General features: G+C 52.5%; 1 long non-coding RNA gene across 2 annotated transcripts; it reads right to left on the bottom strand.

Moving 5' to 3' along the window:
- Window positions 1-8,016: 8,016 nt before the first annotated feature.
- LOC112671153 (uncharacterized) lies at window positions 8,017-17,414 on the bottom strand. Of its 2 annotated transcripts, XR_007413594.1 has the most exons (5): window positions 16,294-17,414; window positions 15,914-16,012; window positions 12,616-12,749; window positions 11,589-11,703; window positions 8,017-8,293 (listed from the first exon to the last, which is right to left on the bottom strand). It is a non-coding gene; the product is annotated as an uncharacterized LOC112671153 (long non-coding RNA). The 2 variants fall into 2 exon arrangements; XR_004803037.2 differs by having other exon boundaries at window positions 15,914-17,406.
- Window positions 17,415-18,001: the final 587 nt, after the last annotated feature.

Here is an 18,001-nt window from a genome sequence, read left to right as displayed (position 1 = left end):
ACCTTCCGTGGCTCCCTACAGGCATTTACCGGGGCAAGCTCAAAGCCCTCCCAGGCTGCTGTGCAGTCTCTGTGCACTACTACCATCTCGGACTCCCCAGCAACACCCTCTCAACCGGCAGACACTTGCTCCTGCTCTGCCTCCGGCTTCTGTGCAAGCTGCTTTCCCTCTAGGGCAGCTAAAGGGCAGGAATAAAAAGGCTGCGTCCAGAACCAATGCCTGATTGACTTCATTTCACCCCATCTGCGTCTGGGCCCTGGGAGCTGGGTTTTCCTGCGCTCTCTGGACAAAAGAGGAGCCGGTTCAGAGGAGGGCAGTAGTTTGCTCAGGCAAAGAGGACAAGTGGGATTCAGAACGACTCATCTGTCTCCACTGGGCCATTCGGCTCGACTGGATGTAACAGGTCCTCACTGAGCGTCACAGCACCAAATCCTACGGCAGCAGCTGGAGACAGTATCAGGGGAGGGGACACACAGAAACAGGAGCACGAGGTGCAGACGGGAAGGAGGGGAGAGGTGCTGAATTGCTCACCTCCCAGTCTTAAAACCTTCACACTTGTGACTTAGACCCCTAGTCGGTTCCTTTTAAGGAATGAGCCCTATTTCCTTTTAAAAGGAGGCAAGAGTAGGAAAGAGAAAAACACATTTTGTTCCGATGTCTCAAGATGTCATTTAGGGACAATTTGTCCCTTTTTCTCCGTATCTCTGTCCCTCCATCCCTCCACCCCAGGCTGGTCCTGAGATCACAGATAGAATCACTTTCACCCCTCCCATTCCCTACCTTGGGTCCACTACCCCTTAGACTTCCCACAATCCCGTGTCTAGTGCTGAGCTCCTAGGCCTGGGCAGGGGTGACACAGGAGACAGTGTCTTCAGGACAGTCAGGGATCTGGGAGAGAGGGCAGGGGATTTGGGCTAGCTCAAGACTCAGATCAGATCCCCTTCACGGTCTTCCAATTTTTGCTGAGAAGTCTAGCTTGTTCTTGTATCATAAGATCCATGAGGACAGAGACCTTGTTGGTCTGGTTCACAGGTTTACAGGCTCTTTAAATGCAAACCACCTTCACTTCCTTCTGGAGGCCCCAGTGAATTCACACAAAACATACTAAGCCTCACTGCGATCCTACACTGAATATAATTTTATGGGCATTTTTTTTAGAAAGGGATTTTCAATAATTACGATTGTGAAATTATCCAACTATACAGTTAATGCATTTGACTTAAAACCAACTCTAAGTTCTTGAAAAGCATCACATATACTTGGAAACTCTTTGTAATGAGAATATCTAAACCAACGAATTGCTTTCAAGTATCGTGAAATGTTCCTGAGATCCAGGCTTTCCAGCTAACAAGCTTTGCCATAAGATTTTTGGTAGGGGGATTCCTGGGGGGCTCAGTGGTTGAGCATCTGCCTTTGGCTCAGGGTGTGATCCAAGGGTTCTGGGATCCCCACAGGGAGCCTGCTTCTCCCTCTGTCTGTGTCTCTGGTTCTCTCTCTGTGTCTCTCATGAATAAATAAATAAAATCTTAAAAAAAAAGATTTTGTTTGGTTGCCATCAAATAACATCATTAGAATTTCCATTTTTGGGATGTCTGGGTGGCTGGCTCAGTGGTTGAGCGTCTGTCTTTGGCTCAGGGCATGATCCTGGAATCCTGGGATGGAGTCCCACATCAGGCTTCCTGGAGTGGGCTTAATCCTCTGCCTATGTTTCTCTCTCTCTGTGTCTTTCATAAATAAAAAAAATCTTTAAAAAAATAAGAATTTCCAATTTCTAGCCTTTAAAAAATAGTTTGAAGCCAATACATCCCCTCACCCTGGATCTCAAATCTTTTTGTAGGCCCTTAAACATTTTGTAGGTCCCAGACACCTTGCTTAGGACACTGCAAGAATGAGCAGCCTGGTGCACACTGGTTTCTTAAATACTGTTGGAGAGAGGTAAGAGAAAGGAATACAATGGCTTGGAAACAAAACGAAGACTGCAAATTCAAAAGAGATACTACTATTTTCATCTTTCAGATTGACAAAGACCAAAAAGCAGTGTTGTTGATTTTTTCAGATTTTACTATAAAGTAATCTCTATACACAACGTTGGGCTTAAATCTACAACCCTGAGATCAAGAGTCATGTGCTTGGGATGGCTGGGTGGCTCAGTGGTTGAGCATCTGCCTTCAGCTCAGGGAGGGATCCTGGGTCCCAGAATCGAGTCCCACGTCGGGCTCCCTGTGAAGAACCTGCTTCTCCTTCTGCCTATGTCTCTGTCTCTCTCACTGTGTCTCTCTCATGAATAAATAAAATAAAACTTAAAAAAGAACAGCAAAAATGAGTCATATACTCTACTGACTGAGCCAGCCAGGTGCCCCATCAAAGAGTGTTTTTTCATATAAATTGGTGCGATTTTTTTGAGGACCATGGGATGATATCTATTAAAATGCAAAGTGCACATCCCCTTTGCCCAGCAATTACACTTCAAGGAATCTAGGCTCCTACAAATATACAAAGATATATGGGGAAATACTTTCTTGGCCCTGAAAGATTGGGAATGGTCTAGATGTTGACTAACAGAGGACTGATAAAATGGTGGGACAGGGGCACCTGGGTGGCCCAGTTGGTTAAGCATCTGCCTTTAGCTCAATCATGATCCCGGGGCCCTAAGATTGAGCCCTAAGTCAGGTTTCCTGCTCCCCACTGAGGAGTTCTCCCCCTCCCTCTATCCTTCCTCCCCCTGCCCCTCATGATCTCTCTGGTGCTCATTTTCTTTCTCAAGTAAATAAATAAAATCTTTTTTAAAAATGATAGGACAGCTCCACTCTGGAACCGTGTATAGCCATGGAAGAGTGCATGCAAGTGTTGATACAGAACAAATGCCTCAGCACAATGTTGAGCGAAAAGAAATCAAGGTGAAGAACAGTCCATAAATGCATTATTTTTATGTGTGAAAAAGGCAAATAATATACATGCACATACACGTGTGTGTGTTTATACACTAGGAAGCACCTAGAAATCATTGGAAGGAGACTTAGAGGTTGGGAAGAGTGATTCTTTCCTAGAGGGGACCTGGGAGGATGGAGGAAGAATTGGTTTTTGCTTTTGCTATGTTTGATTTTTTTTAAAGATTTTATTTTGGGGGTACCTGGCTGGCTCAGTTAGCAGAGCATGTGACTCTTGATCTGGAGTTGTGAGTTTGAGCCCTACGTCTCTATACCCAACGTGGGACTGGAACTCACAACCCCAAGATCAAGAGTTGCATGCTCCACCCTCCATCCAGCCAGGCACGCCTACATTCCATTTTTTAAAAATCAGTATATTTCTTTTTTCATTAAAAAAAAAAAATCAGGGCACCGGGGTGGCTCAGTGCTTGAGTGTCTGCCTTTGGTTCAGGGTGTGATCCTGGGGTCCTGAGATCAAGTCCCACTTCGGGCTCCCCACATGGAGCCTGCTTCTCCCTGACCTGTGTCTCTGCCTCTCTCTCTGTGTCTCTCATGAATAAAAAAAATAAAGGCTTAAAAAAAATCTAGTTTACAGACAAATGCCTGGGGAATAAATGAAGTAAAACAAATTCATAAATGAATGCATTCTAGGTCATGTGGAGGAAGAAATCGCACTGCAACCTGGAGCCCAAGGGACTTTGGCCACCCAGTGGAGGAGACTCACAGAAAAGGCAGAAAGCCCCAGTCTATTCTGCTGAGGGAAGTGGGGGAGGGCCTGAAGGCTGGAGAAGGTTGGGCAGATGGGGAGGAGGTGGGAGTAATTTGGCTTTCGTCCTGGGGGGGCTGCCTCTCCATCCCTGTCGCTTTCCCCAGCTCCTCCCTAGAGAGTACAACTATTTCAAGCCCAGGAAGTCCCAGCCCTTAGTATGATGCCTGGCATATAATCTGTGGCGATAAATAGTGGTTGACTGAATTGATGGAATCACTCATTGGTTAATCCAGACCATAACGTTAGTCACTCCTGTCCCTTCCCCAAACACCTCCTTGCCACCCAACAACAACAACAGCAAATGACTCTCTCAGGGCTGCTGGGTGCAGTTGGGTAGGCTGTCTACTGCACAACTCCAGGAGGAGATATTTTCAAAGACTGGCATGTGAGTAATGCCTCCTGAAGTCGCAGGACTTGGCATACCTGCAGAACACTGTTTCTTCTTTCAAACTCAGGGGAACAGAAACCACACTGAGGGTGGGAGAGGAAAGGGATGGGGAATCCGGACACTACAACGGGTTTCCTTCCCCTTTTCCCCCTCCAATTCCTAAGGCCCCTCCCTTCCTTTGTTCCTCTCTTATTTGAGTTTAAGGTGACTCAGCCAAATGTGGCCAATTACTCTGTCCCTCGACTACAGAGTTTGGAACTTGCTGTATGATCTTGGGCAAGTTCCAGAATTTTTCTGGGTCTCAGTTTCCCCACCTAAGAAATGAGTAAACGTGTAGGCAGCAATTCTTGATTACCCTCCTTGGCTTAAAGGAAGCTCATGGGGATAAAAGTTTGAAGGAATTCTTCCTTATGGGATGCAGCATTCTCAGAGGGTGCAAATCCCCCCGTCCTGCCCAGTTGTGCTCTGCCCTGCATTTCAGGTCTTTCCTTAGCGTAGGGGGCAGTATCCTGGAATGGAAGGAACCTGTTGGGGGAGGAGGAACCCTGGTCAAGTCCTGCCTCTGATGATACCCACGATGCATTACTAAGCAAGCCACAGCTCCTGTCTGGCCCTCAATTTCCTCTGCTGTAGAATGGGTGCTCAGGCCCGATCAGAGAGTGTTGAAATGCTGCACTGAGTCTGTCATGCCTTTCCTTTTTCTGTTTAATTCCCATCATTTGGGGATCCCTAGGTGGCGCAGCGGTTTGGCGCCTGCCTTCGGCCTAGGGCGCGATCCTGGAGACCCGGGATCGAATCCCACATCGGGCTCCCAGTGCATGGAGCCTGCTTCTCCCTCTGCCTGTGTCTCTGCCTCTCTCTCTCTCTCTCTCTGTGACTATCATAAAAAAAAAAAAAAAAAAAAAAAATTCCCATCATTTGTGTTTTATTTTATTTTTATTTTATTTATTTATTCATGAGAGACACAGAGACACAGACAGAGAGGGAGAAGCAGTCTCCTTGGGAAGAGCCTGATGTGGGACTCGATCCTGGGACTCTGGGATCACGCCCTGAGCCAATGGCAGATGCTTAACCGCTGAGCCAGCCAGGCGTCCCTAATTCTGATATAATTTCAAATGTATAAATAGTCACAAGGATAGTACAAAGATCCTGGTAAACCTTTCCTTCAGATTTAGCACTTGTTCACTTTTATCCATTTATTGTTCTTTCTCTCTCTGAATACCTGTGTGTGTGTGTGTGTGTGTGAATGTGTGTGTGTATACAATATCTCCCCCCCCAAAAAAAAGAAAAACCAATATCTTCCCAAACTATGTGAGAGTAAAGTGCAGGCCTTATGACCTTTTACCTCTCAGTGAATGCTTCAGGGTGTATTTCCCAAGAATAAGGACGTTTTCTTACAGCGTAGGACTTACATAACCCCTGCCGTTAACAAAATCAGGAAACTTAGCATTGATACAATACTGTTATCCTTGTCCACGCAGTCTATGTTCAAAGTCAGTTGTGTCAGACCTTTTCATGTCTCCAGCCAAAGTAGAAAAATCTGGATGAGGTTTTCTTAAAGCTAACATGTATTTGGCTTTAAGGATTGCGCTTACTCTAAAATCATGCCCTCCCCTACCGTTTTGGCTTTACTGGGGCTTAGGCTGTCCCCTCTTAATGATGGTGACAGCAGACAGTGGGGTAGTTGTTATTTGCTTTTGAGATTCTTGCTTGGCAAAATAAGAAGCAGGTGATCTTCTGCTAGTCCTTCAACTTCTTTTGCAGGGATCCCCAGGTGTGGCCCCCCCACCCCGGGGACTAATGGTCCCTGGTTCCAGATGAGTCAGATGCCAGAGACTTTCCCTGAAGCCCAGCTGAGAGCACTGCTGCTCCCATCGCTGGGAGTGGGCACGGATGGGCAGCCAGAGGCCCTGACCCTCCGGGAGCAAATGGTCTCTCACCCAGCAGAGTGCACGTCACCCTTTCTGTGCCTCTCCAGCATCTGTTTGGAGCATCCCTTGCCTTGTGAGTCTCACACTGAGGCAGGGCCCTCCTCCCAGCCCAGAAACCAGACCCCGCTTTTCCAGCCTCCTTTGCAGCTGCACTGCAGGCATGTGACCTGGCTCAGCCAATCGGATGTACCCTCCCATGAACTCTGACTCCACACTGCCCCCCAGCAGGTGCTGCAAAGCAGCAGAGAAGGGATGTATCAGAAGTGGGGGCGGCAGCAGCAGCAGGAAGAGTTTTCAAGGGGACAGTGGAGCTGCAGGGCCAGTTGCCTTGTGGTGCTCCCGCTCTGGCCTGGATGTGTGATCTGGGCTGAGGTTCTGGCTGCGGTGGGTCCTCCCTGGCTCCTGCACCTGCCTCTGCAGCCTGCTCCAGGCAGCCGTGAGCTTTCTGTTGCTTGCAACCAGGAGCCCTGACCAGTAAATACAGAGAAGTCAGGATGGTGGGAACGGGGGGCCCTGGGGCCTAGAGTGTGAACACATTGGGACTCAGTTCTGTGGGGCTGGCAGCCAGGGAGGAATCCAGCTTCCATATCAGGAATGTGCATGGGACGTCCCTGTTCCGGCATCAGGTGGGGCAGCCCAGGCAGGAAGTGCTGTGGGTGAGGGCAGTAGGGATGTGAGAGAGAGAGCCTGGAGCCTGAGGACAGGCTGGGAGGAGGGCGATGAGCTCAAGGAGGGACATTTGTAGAAGGAAGCAGCCAAGCTGGGTCACATGGTTCCATCTGTCTGCCCCACAATATTTTTTGACCTTTTTTTTTTTTTTTAAATATTTTATTTATTTATTCATGAGAGACACACAGAGAGAGAGAGAGGGGCAGAGACACAAGCAGAGGGAGAAGCAGGCTCCATGCAGGGAGCCTGATGCGGGACTCGATCCTGGGACTCCAGGATCATGCTCTGGGCTGAAGGCAGGCACTAAACCGCTGAGCCACCCAGGGATCCCTTTTTTGACCTTTTTGTATCTGCCACATGGTGTATTGGTTACTTGAACAGTCTGGGGGTGGGTATTGTTATCCTCATGGTACACATAGAGGAAGGGCACACATACAGGGCGATGAAGTCATTCGTACAAGATCAGAAAGCTGAAGGGGACAGGGCCAGAATTTAAACCTGGGCCTAACTCCAAAAATGAGGCTCCTAAGAACCTAAACAGATGGTCAGATGAGGGACCGATGTCTCTGCCTCAATCCCTGAGTTTTTATATGCTTCCCACGAGTGCTTGAAGTAAAATACACTCCTGTAAGAACTTTGTAAGGCAGTTTGGTCAAGTAATAGAATCTGGGGTCCTGGCTCACTTTGTAAATAGCAATCCTTCCTCCTCTTCCCCCACCAGGGAAAAACTTCAGGTCTAAACCAGTGAGCTGCAGCACTCATGCTTGGTTGCAGTGGCCTCCCCCCGCAGCCCCTCCTCCCACTACCTGTCCCCTCAGTATCCACTGAACCCAGGTTTGTTCTAGGTGTCTGTCCTCCTTCTGGACTCAGGGTTAGTACTGTGGCAGCAGTAATGCAACTATCCCCCTTGCTTGGGATAGAGTTGGGCATGGGATGGGGCTCAAGTCTGGCCAACGAGCAGTGAGGAAGAGTCTCTTAGGAGCTTCAAGGAAAAAATTTCCCTGGTCTTAACCGGGGACATAGGATGAAGTATTTCCTGTTTGTTGTTGTTGTTGTTGTTGTTTTGTTTTGCTGTTATGGCCATTATTGTGTGACAATGTGATGTCTGGCGTAGCAGCAGCCATCTTGTGACCATGAGGAAAGCTAGCCAAGGACAAGGCAATATGCTGAGAATGGCAGAGGGGAAGGAAAAGAGGAAATAGCCTGAGTCCTTGATGCTGATATTGAGTTACAGGATTAACCTCTGCTGAAGCTACCCTTCCTCTGGACTTTTTGTTCTGTGAGATAATATACTTTCCTTATTGTCTAAGCCAACGGAATAGAAATTCTCTGTTTCTGACCACTAAAGACATCTTTACTGGCACATGAACCATGGGATCAAAAGAATAAACACCTGACATAATAATCTGATATGCTAATAGCTGATGGCAGGGACAACAGCCATTGGTTAAATGAGGAAAATCTGATTCCTTGACCATGGCAGGCCCTAGGAATTTCTTGCCCTGTTGGCTCAGAGGCCCCGTGCTCTGCATTGTGTCCAGGCGTGTGGGAGGGCTTCTATCAGAGGAGAGGTCCACTCCTGGCCAGCTGAACTTCTGACTCCCATTTCCTGTAGGGTCAGCAGAGGAAAGCGGCTTTATTTACTGAATCAGAATGGAAAACAGATGTACAGGCACCCCACTGGGCCGTGGACAGAGGCTGGGCCTGTTCTCAGTCCTGACCCACACACCAATTCCCTGTTCCCCATATCGAGTCCAGATGTGGCTTCTTCCAAGCTCTAATAATAATTTTGATTTGTTGCGGTTAAGTAACCTTTGCCCCCAGCTCAACTCTAAACTCTCCAAGGAGAAAAATAGGAGTTATATTATGAAACGTTTGCAAGGAAGCCTGGGTGGGACGCGGAAGAATGTGGACTCGAGAAGCAGACCAGTGTGGGTTCAACCACAGTCTGGTCTCACACTAACCGTGTGATCTCCACCATGGTATCAGTCAACAGCCGCTGGGTAACAAGCCCCCACAAAACTCAGTGGCTCAAATCAGTAAATGTTTATTTACTCATAGTTCCAAAATGTGGGCGGGGCTCGGTGGGACAGCTGGTTTGTTCTCCACAAAGTGTTGTGTTTTGGAAGTGAAGTCAGATGGGACAATGGAGCATGTGCATGAGCAGAGGGGACCTGTACAGTTAGCATGGTCCACCCTGTTCTTTGCTTCCTTGTCCCTACATAGATCCTTTCTTCTCTTAAAATGGTTTGCTACTCGCTTGATCCAGAAAACCCCACGAAATCATGTAAATTGAGAGTGTCAAATCTTTATGTTTCCTTTAAGAACACCTGGGAAACTGCCCAGGCCATCCTGGATATGCATATGTGAAAAGCCCTCAAGTATATGAAACATGGGGATCCCTGGGTGGCACAGCGGTTTGGTGCCTGCCTTTGGCCCAGGGCGCGATCCTGGAGACCCGGGATCGAATCCCGAATCGGGCTGCCGGTGCATGGAGCCTGCTTCTCCCTCTGCCTGTTTCTCTGCCTCTCTCTCTCTCTCTCTGTGACTATCATAAATAAATAAAAATTTAAAAAAAAGTATATGAAACATGTCACGGAAGCAGTGTGCGCTGTTCTGTAAACAAATGGTGGAGCAGCAGGTTTGCTCACGCCAAGCCTTGAAGGGAGTATTTGATACAGAGATGAGAGGGATTGTTGGTGGCCATTCTTGAGGGCAAAATTCAACAACCATTGGTCAAAACCTTTCTCCTCTTCAGGCTTCTCATCTGTAGTACAAGAAGAATTCTATTTATTTCCCAGGGTCATTTGAGAATAAAGGGGTATTGTGGTTGCACATCTCTGAACATGGCCCATAGAGCATTCAAGATTGGCTGCTCCCCTTTGATCTGGCTTTATAAATGCTGACCTATTTACTATCTCATCCCATCCATCCATTCATTCGTTTAGTATCTCCTGAGGCCTGTGACCCAGGTACTACCCTAGATGTAGAGGATACAACAGACAAAAGTCCCTGTGTCCATGGAGTTTACATTTGGATAGAGATAAAAGTTATCAAATAAGTGGTGTTTTGGATGGTGAGAGATGCTAAGAGTGGCTAGGGAGTGCTGAGGAGGGGCTGTAGTGTGTGGCCGGGTTCTCTGAGTCCATCCTGAAGGCAGAGCCATGAGGATATTCCAGGCCGAGGGAAGGGCCAGCGCAGAGACTCTGAGAGGAGATGGCCGGGGTGTTTGTGGAACAGATAGGGCCCAGGGTGGCTGGAGATGAGAACCACAGGAGAGGGCCTTTGGGAGGATTTTTGCCTCTTACTGTGCAGGAGATAAAAACACAGGGGCAGGTTTGGAGGAGGGCTCAGTGGGTTGCAGTGGGGAGTCAGGGAGGGGGAGGGGGGCCGGTGGTCTGGCCAGGGTGGTCAAGGGAGAGGTGGGAAAAGTGCCTGGATTCTGAATGGTTTCTTGGAGGTCAGCAGATGGGATTTACCTATCAACTCTCAGTAAATCAACCTAGCATGGAAAGCAGGTTTTTTTTTTTTTTTTAAGATTTATTTATTTATTTATTCAGAGAGAGAGCAGAGACACAGGCAGAGGGGGGAGAAGCAGGCTTCATGCTGGAAGCCTGATGCGGGACTCGATCCCGGGTCCCCAGGATCACACCCAGGGCTGCAGGCAGCGCTGCACCACCGGGGCTGCCCGGAAAGCAGGTATTATCAAACTTTCATTTTATGGAAGAGAAAATCTTTTGAGTGACTTGCGCAAAGTGCTAAGCTGCTAAGTGGTTCCTGGGCAGGTGGGAAGGCTGTGGGATCTGTCTGAGGCTGACTCGTAATGGGATGTGTGTGGTCTGTGTATGGGTGTGTCTATGACGTGCCTTCTCTGGGTCTTTTTTTTTTTTTTACATTAAAAAAAATTAAATTCAATTTGCCAACATATAGTATAACAACACCCAGGGCTCATCCCATCAAGTGCCCTCCTCAGCGCCCTTTTATTTTCTTTTAGAGAGAGAAAGAGAGAGAGAGAGAGCATGCTTAGGTGGGGGAGAGGGAAGAGGCAGAAAGAAGGGGAGGGGCAGAGAGAGAGAGAGAGACTCTTAAGCAAGCTCTGTGCCCAGCGCAGAGCCTGGCTGCAGGCCTCCATCTCACGACCCCGAGATCATGACCTGAGCCGAAATCCAGAGTCAGTCTCTTAGCCAACGGAGTCACCCAGGTGCCCCTCTCTGGGTCTTCTTACTTGGCCTCTCATCTCCATCTGGGACCCACTGCCACATTCCATCCTCTGTTGTCCTTAAGTCTTGTAGACATACCCCATGCATTTCTGGTGCCCAGGGGAACCAATCTATGTCTATGAGTGTGTAAGTAGGTGTGTGACTCTTGTCATGTGCACATGCCTTATGTGAATGTGCATGACTCCCGGGTCTGAGTGTTACATTGGCCGTGTCAGGGTGCACGTGGGAGTCCCTGTGAGAACCTACACGTGTGAGGGCTTAAGGGCCTGAACATGCATGAGCACATGAAGGGTGTGTGTGTGTGTGTGTGTGTGTGTGTGTGTGTGTGTGTCTGCAAACGTGTGAGTGCGTGGAGGTGTTCTCTCTCCCCTCTACCCATTCAGATGTGCTGCCATCCTAAAAAACCCAGGCCAAGCCCACCTCTTCCCTTCTCTAATTCCTGACCTCCATGCCCCATCTGTCAGAGCCACACACGGGCTGGCCTCCCGTCCTTTGCTGGTGGTCTGGCTGCTTTAGAGGGGAATCCATTTCCTAGCCTGCAGGGCAGGGTGGGCCTGTGCAGGGGGTTGCCGTGGGGCACACCCCACCCTGGGTCAACTTTCAGCCACATCTCCTGAGGTCAATGGGCCCCACCCTCTGCCTCCCCTACAGGTTTCTTTACTGGAGGGAGAGAAGGCCACTGACCTCAGAAGGGTCTGGCAGGCAGTTCTGGTGGCCTCCAGCAGGCTGAGGCAGGTGGGGCAGAGAGTGGTTGCACCCTCAGGCTTCCTTCCTCCCCAAGGGTGGTCAGCTGAGCCTCCTGGCAGGAGAATAGAAGTCCACACTGCATTCTCTCTGTGAGCTCCCAGGTCCCCATGTTGGGATGGGGGCCTGGGGACCCCAGAGACTTGTCCCCACTTAGGCAGGCCCGTGGGCCCTAGTGCAGCTTGGCCCCACTCTTGGCCTCCTACCCCCACTCTCTCTTTAGGAGCCACCAGACCTCAGGCCTCCTCCTGAGTACTAATAGGCTCCTTCCAGTCTCAACCTTTTCCCTTCTCCTCCCTTTCTCCAGACACTGGTTCCTCCAAGAGAGCCCTTAGGCCTCCCCTACAGGTACCAGAGGATCCCTTTTCTTTAACTCCCTGGAAATTAGACCTTTGCTTGGAGCAAGGTGAGGAGGTGCCTGGAGGCATGGGGTCACTTCGGTCTATCCTCCTGGTTGGCCTGCCCTTCCCTCTAGCCTGGCCAGGCACACTCCAGCTTTGGAGCCTTTGTTCGAGTCCTATCCTCTGTCTGCAGTGTTCTTCCTCAGACCCTTCTCGGCTCCTTCCTCTCCGAGCACTTGTCAACCTATCATCTTCCCAATGGGGCCGACCTGGTCCACCCAATTTAACACTACTGCTCGTGGGCACCTGGGTGGCTCAGTGGTTGAGCGTCTGCCTTTGGCTCAGGTCGTGATCCCAGGGTCTTGGGATCAAGTCCACATCCAGCTCCCCCGCAGTGAACCTGCTTCTCCCTCTGCCTGTGTCTCTGCCTTTCTCTGTGTCTCTCATGAATAAATAAATAAAATCTTTAAAAAATTTTTTAGAAAACTCCTGTGACCGGTGTGCATGCACACAGCCCCATGCGCCCCCTCGCCCACTCGGCCGTGCCCTCTCCTGACCCAGCTCTGCCTCCCTCACGTCTCATCAGGCCCCTCGCCTCCTCCCACACACCAGTCCATTCTGTCTACCGTGTCCCCCTAGGAGAATGTTGGCCCCGGGGAGGGCAGGGCTCTTTGGGCTTCCCCGATATTTCCCAAGTGCCTGGATCCACGTGGGGCTGGTCTCGCTGCTCCGCAGACATTTGTGCTGCTTGTCGGCAGGGCTGCAGAGAGAAGAGGGAGGCTGTGGGAGAAATAGCTGCTTCCCCCGCACCTCCCGGCCGGGGCCTGTGGTCAGAGGGCTGGACTCTGTGCCCTCCTGGCTGCAGGGGGAGGTCCGGCGCCCTCACCCCACCCGCCTTCCTGGGGGGGCACTGGGCCAGGGAACCCCCCGGGGGCCCCCGCACATGCATGCTGGCGTACACCTGCGCACCCGGCCTCTGCAGCCCCAACACCCACCACCCGCTGACGTGGCTGCGGTTTCGAGGCCCCAGAGGTGCAGATTAGAGACAGAGTGTCCTGTTTTCTGCGGCTTCCTTGGCAGGTGGGGGTGGGGGACGGGCTCCCCTGGAAACTGGCACCCGCAGAGGCCCCCTCTCCCCGCCTTCTGATACGCACATCACGCGCACGCACACACGCACACGCAGTTGGCCAGGGGGCGCCCGCCAGGCTGGCTGCTCTTAGGTCCCGGCCGGGGAGCCGGGCACCCATCTGTGCCAAGCCCCGCTGCAGGTGGGGGGTGCAGGGGAAGAGGCTGCGAGCACTTCCCAGCAGCACCCGAGATGCCACCTTTAGTGCTTCGTGCCCACCCAGCAGGGCCACCCAGCCACACCTGCCCGTTCTGTCCTCTGGGGGAAGCAGTGCCCTCCTCTGCCTTCTCCCCTCAAAACCACATCCCCATGGGGGGGCCGCATTCCGCCCTCGCCCTCGCCCTCGCCCTTGCCCTCGGAGGGGTGGAGCCGCCGCCCCTGCGGCTCGGGCGCCCGCTGCCCGCGGTGGCTGGCTGGGCTGCCGCAGCTCCCGGTGCCCCCCGGCTCCAGCCCGACCCCCCGGTGGTGCCTTCCCTGCTCCAGGAACCCCGCTTCAAGGCGGAGATGAGCGCGGCCTGCCCCGGCACCAGGCCTCCCGGGTTGAGTGTCAGCTCGGCGTGACCTCGGGCAAGTCACTTCACCTCTCTGTGCCCCCGTTTCCTCCCTGGCAGGGCTGTTGTCAAGATGAAATAGGTTGGGCTACACAAAGTGCTTAGCCCAGCACCTGCCGTGCAGCGAGGCTGTCGGTCGATGTTAGCTGTCACCCTGATGGTTTCCTGCCTCCGAGCCAGGAGGGCCTGAGAACAGCCTGGGTCAGGCCTTGCGACCAGTGCTGGCCTCCCAGACGGAGCCGGCGGCTTCCAGAGCCGCCAGGGGCTTGCCGGAGACCGAGGGCCGGGCGCAGGTGGGCTCGGGGAAGGGGCTCACCCCTCAGCCTGCAGCCGTCGGTGGGACAGGAATCTTCTAGTCTCCCAGCCTCGGGCTGGTCCACTGTGGACCCCCTGTTCTCCAAGCACCGCCCCCCCCCCGCCTTGTGGGGTGTGCCTCAGGCCATCTCCTGTGGTAGGAGCTCCTGGCGACCCTGCTCCCCGGGCACCCACAGTTCCTACTTCCCAGGGCCTCAGGCCCCTCCAGCATGGGAGGGTATAAAAACTCCTCCATCACGACATTCACGTCAGGGCAGGTCATGGATGAAGAGTGCATGGCCTTGGCAGCCAGTCGGGCCCAGCTCTTATTCCTGCCTGCACGCCAAGGCTGGCGGGTCCTGCCTGCTGCTCTGGGGCTCCCAGCAGTGGTCCAGGAACCCAGACTCACGGCAGGCCTGGAGAAGGCGCTCATGCTGGAATGAACTGGGAGTCCTGGGAGCTGACAAGTGGGGGGGAGCATGATGATTGAAGCTAGAGGGCTGACAGTGCTCACCCCAAACAGAGCTCAAAAGAAGGAGGAAGGAAGAGAGGACTGGCTGAGCACACCCTGGGCCCCAGAGGAAGTTGAAAGCTGGCCACGACAATGTGACAGTTCAAGGGCCCGCACCACACCACAGCTCCCCACCCCACCCCACCTTGCCTGCTGACGTCAGTGGGGAGTGCATGACCCTGCCTGTGCCCCCACCCCTCAGGCCCCCGATCTGTGAGGCTGGGTTCCAGCCTGGGGGCTCCCAGAGCTACTCTATGCAGCCAGACAGCCAGCAGGGCTTTGTGGCTTCTGGTCAGCATTGCCCTCTCCAGATTCCTTTAATGAAAGGCACGCAGTTAACAGCACCTCTTTACTCCCCATACCACCTTGCATCTCTCAGGTGTGGCCCTAGAAGATATCTATTAAGCACCTACTATATACAAGGTGGATTCGTATCCACGAGCTCATTTAATCCTTCGCAATAACCTGAGGTGAATATTTTCTGGATAAGGAAAACAGCTCAGAGAGGCTAAATGACCTGCCTGAGGTCACACAGCTTGTAGGTGACCAAGCTGGCCTTCCAAGGCAGGCTCCTGTCATGAAGTTCCTTATGTCTCCAGGTGAGTGACTTCATGCTGGAGGAGCCCTTGGAGAGCCAGTGGAGCCAGGTGTCTTGTTTGTCAAGGAGGAAATGGACACCCAGAGCTGGGAAGTGAGTGCCTTTGGCGGTGCCCCAGGCTCCTGGCAGGACCAGGCAGGATTAGGGAACTTTCTTTTGGCATGGGATGCCTGGCAGGAGGGCCTCTGCCAGGAAGCTTTCTTCCTTTATTGCCTCCAGGTCTCCACTCAGAAGCCAACTCCTTAGATAAGGCTTTCTGGACAGTTCTCGCTGAAGTAGAATCCTATCATCCTCCATCTCCTGGCCTGGCTTTATTTTTCTTCATGGCACTTACTGTCACTTGCAGTTTTATGCATCACATTATTTATCTATTGTTCCCTCACCCTTGCCCCAATTAGAATGTGGGCTCATGAGCTCAGGGAGGGTCTACCTTGTCCCCAGGCATAGAACCGTACCTGGCACAAACTCAACAATTTCTGTGGAATGAATGAATGAATGCAGTCAGATGGTCAAGAAAGAAGCTTCTGCTTTATGGGGGAAAGTTTGGTGTGAAGATGAGCTTATTAAGGGCAAACTAAATAGATAATTCTAGGTGGAAGAGGGGAGTGAGAAGTAATTTAGAAAAGAGAAGGGGCAGGGCCAGCACGTACAGACATGAGGTCTGGCACACAGTAAGCGGTGATCCCTCTAGTTCACTTCTCAACTTGGACAACCGTACCTGACGACCCTGGGGATGGGAAGAACAAAGTTTTGGCCTCCTCAGCAGCAGACCCAAGGGGGTGGGGGAGTTATGGGTCGAGGCAGCTCTACAGGGGCCCGCAGCGGGAGAACAGGCTGTACCCACCACGAGGACGCCACGTGGTCGCGGTTAGCGGTCTGCCATCCGGTGGCACTGCCTCCCCAGACGGTGGTCCACAGTTGTGCTGTTAGTGATCTCCGGTACCTGGAGCACCCAGTGGGATGGGGGTGGGGAAACCACCCCAGTGCACCCCACAAACACACACCAAACGCTGTAGACAGATTATCACAACAGTGGGAGGGAGGGCTGTTTCCTGAGCCAGCTGTGAGCTTTGAAGGCAGAGGACACTGTGTTCTGGGGCTTCTCCACTGAGCAGAGGACTCGCTGAAGAGCCTGTCCCGGCCCCCTTCTTCCTCCCCCATCCTACGGACTGGGCACAACAACAATCACCCTGTGATTGTGGGGCCCCATCTTTGATGAGTCACCTTGCCCACAGCAAGCCTTGCGGGGTGATGTTATCGGCTCCTCTGCTTACTTAATTCCCTGGTTGACATCACCACCGCCTGGTCTTCTCCTTCTCGGCACAGCAGCCTGCAGGCTGGCATGTCCTGGAAGGGAGGCGGTGGAGGTCTCTTGCCAGAAGCTACCAGGGCAGGTAAATTGGGGCCCTCAGTCACTTGGCCGTTAGCCTCAAGGTGCTTGGCTGAGTTTCTTGACTTACTGGACATGGGCCTCAGTTTACCTCCCAGGAAATGCTGTCTGGAGTCTGCATCCTCGGGGTGCGGTCCCCAAGTCCGGCGCTCTGCTGGCTCAGGCACGTGTTTCTAAGTTCTGTCTCAGGCAGGCCTATCTGCCTCCCAGCCTCTGTGATGGGCCTTTGGGTTCCCAGGCTCTCCCAGGCTCTGACTGGGGTGCCCTGCTGGCCTTCCCCCCAGCTCCCCATCCAGCCACTCTGCCCTGGGACCCAGCTCCCTCAGAGGCCCCAGCTCCTTCCTTCCTGCTCCCCCAATCCCACCCCCGGGGGCTGCCTCCTGGGAGCCTCAGCCTGGCCTCCCCCTCCACAGCCTACCGTCCCCTCTGGCCTCCCCTTGCCTTGTCCGCCTTCTCAGTGCGGCCCTGTGGTCAGTGGCACGTGGGAGGTGCCCTGGAATTGGCAGAGCAGTGGCAGGGACGACCAGAGACATGTGCTGCTCCGTGTCAGCCTCACCCTGGTCTTCTCTGCCTCCAGGACGGGTGAGAAGGGAAGGGTCCCCTGCCCACACCGTCCTACTCCGGCCCCCGCCTGCCATCCGAGGTGGCTAGTAGAGGGGTGAGTTTGAGAGGTACAGGAGGATCTCGGCTCAGGCCACAGGGGCAGGACCTCAGTCCTTGGTGGGAGGCTGCCCAAGCTTGGTGAGCAAGCCAGCGAGCGAGGGAGGGAGGCAGTGAAGGGAAGTGGGTGGGGTAGGAGAGCCAAGGCTTTGAACTGCCCAAGCAACAAGGGCTTGTGGCCCCAGGAGACAGTGCCTCAAATATCACTACTTGAGGCCAGGGCCGGGGGAGGGGAGGTTGCTCAACACCAGTCACTTTTATGCTAGCTATTTGACCAAAATGAATTGTTCTTAGAAGGGAAAAGAAAAAAAACAAACAAGCAAAAAACCCCAAAACCCACCACTGAGGTCACTCCTATTACCCCCAGCAGCTAATGAGCAGATCCTGAGAGTAGATAGCATCCTGGAGCCACGGCTACTTCTCCCCCACTCACCCCGGCGGCCAGAAAGCCAAGAGTCTGCCCGGCCCCCCTGCACCCAGACACTGGCTGCCTCAGCATCCTGGAACGTTGTAGAATGCTGTTCCAGGGAAGAAGGGAGTGAACCCAGGGAGAGGCCTGGAGGAGCAAGCCTGCGCTCAGCCCCACACACCCCAGTCTCATTGGGCTTCTGTCTCCCCACCTGTCAAATGGGGGAAACCATTGAGGACCCAGTGAGATAATTAACGTGAAAGTGCTCAGCAGTGTTCACTAGCCAGCCAAGTGGCCGGTGGGGGTGGAGGGTTCTGCAGGGAAGGGAAAAGGAGTCAGGCAGACTTTTAGGCCACACCTCAGCAATTTAAGAACATTAAATCAGTTGACTCCATCTGCTCTTGGATGTTTTTAGGTTCCCCGTAAGCCCTGAATTGAGTTCTTTTCTTTTCTTTTCTTTTCTTTTTTTTTTT

This window comes from Canis lupus, chromosome 10 (assembly GCF_003254725.2).
Source record: "Canis lupus dingo isolate Sandy chromosome 10, ASM325472v2, whole genome shotgun sequence".
Classification (NCBI taxonomy): domain Eukaryota; kingdom Metazoa; phylum Chordata; class Mammalia; order Carnivora; family Canidae; genus Canis; species Canis lupus.
This window is presented reverse-complemented; position numbering and strand designations above follow the sequence as displayed.